The sequence below is a fragment of the Sinocyclocheilus grahami genome, unplaced genomic scaffold (genome assembly GCF_001515645.1).
Source record: "Sinocyclocheilus grahami isolate Dianchi unplaced genomic scaffold, SAMN03320097.WGS_v1.1 scaffold13651.1, whole genome shotgun sequence".
NCBI classification, from domain to species: domain Eukaryota; kingdom Metazoa; phylum Chordata; class Actinopteri; order Cypriniformes; family Cyprinidae; genus Sinocyclocheilus; species Sinocyclocheilus grahami.
Genome location: NW_015515001.1, coordinates 4,583 through 5,579, shown reverse-complemented (window position 1 = coordinate 5,579; position 997 = coordinate 4,583). Strand labels below are relative to the sequence as shown.

Here is a 997-nt window from a genome sequence, read left to right as displayed (position 1 = left end):
TTCTTCGTGACATCGCATCAGCGCCTGCCAGCAAACCATCTGCGCATCCAGCATCATCGCAAGCGAGAGAAATGCGACGGGAACGATGCTGCTCTCCATTTTGCCTGCGAACTCAGATTAGGTGCATGCTTGCATCAATCCATGAAAGCACAACATGGTGCGTCAGCATGCATTTACTCAACAATGAAGCTTTTCAGACTGAAAGTTCAGCAGTTATCCGTGCGATCAGCTCAGTTTGCTGCTATCCGGTTGCATCCTGAGTGCATTTCAAATGTTTATCCTCTTAATGCACAAGAATCCTTCTGCGTTTGCATGTTATTTGGAGTGTGTTTTCTGCTCTCGGAGTCCTGTTGCATGCTGCATGTCTTTGTCCCTCCGGCTCTTTCATTTACGCACGGAGACCCCTCCTCCAAAACTCCCTCTGCTCCTCTCTTCATTACGCATTCTGTTGTTCTATTGGTCGCGAACGGGGGATTGCATAGTAACGCCGTTTTTGGCAAAGCTCGCCTCCTGTACAGGATAAATAAAATGTTTATACATTTCACGAAGCCGGCGAGCTGTGTGGTCTCTCTCTCTGCATTAGATTACAAAACCCCATCAGCGCAAGAGAGAGAGAGACGCATTCCTCTGCTGGGAGCTCAACATCTGCAAACCGCTTCTTCAATTTAAAGCGCAGAAAAACAAATCTGTTTCTCTTTAGCGCGGACCCAAGAACAAGCCCCTGTATAAACCGGTGGGTTCCGAGCCCCCGTCGCTCTCGGCCTCCTTTGGGGTGTTTTAATCGCGCCCTGATGGAAAAGAAAAGGGCCACAAAAGTGTTTTCTGGACCGTTTCACCCTCTTTGTGTCCGACTGGCCATGCAGCAGCCCGGAGGCCCATCAATAGAGAGACTTTCCACAACAATATATTTTACTGCCCTGTCCTTTCACAGCGCACTTGAGATCAGCGATTCTCTGCTATTCAGATGGAAACGGCTCTGATTGGAGTGGAAAAACTA

General features: G+C 48.6%; 1 long non-coding RNA gene across 1 annotated transcript in view; it reads right to left on the bottom strand.

Moving 5' to 3' along the window:
* Positions 1 to 6: 6 nt before the first annotated feature.
* Positions 7 to 997, bottom strand: part of LOC107579036 (uncharacterized) — a 2,554-nt gene continuing 1,563 nt past the window's right edge. The window contains exon 3 of the long non-coding RNA XR_001608415.1: positions 7 to 510. This is a non-coding gene — a long non-coding RNA (uncharacterized lncRNA). The remainder of the gene's footprint in view (positions 511 to 997) is intronic.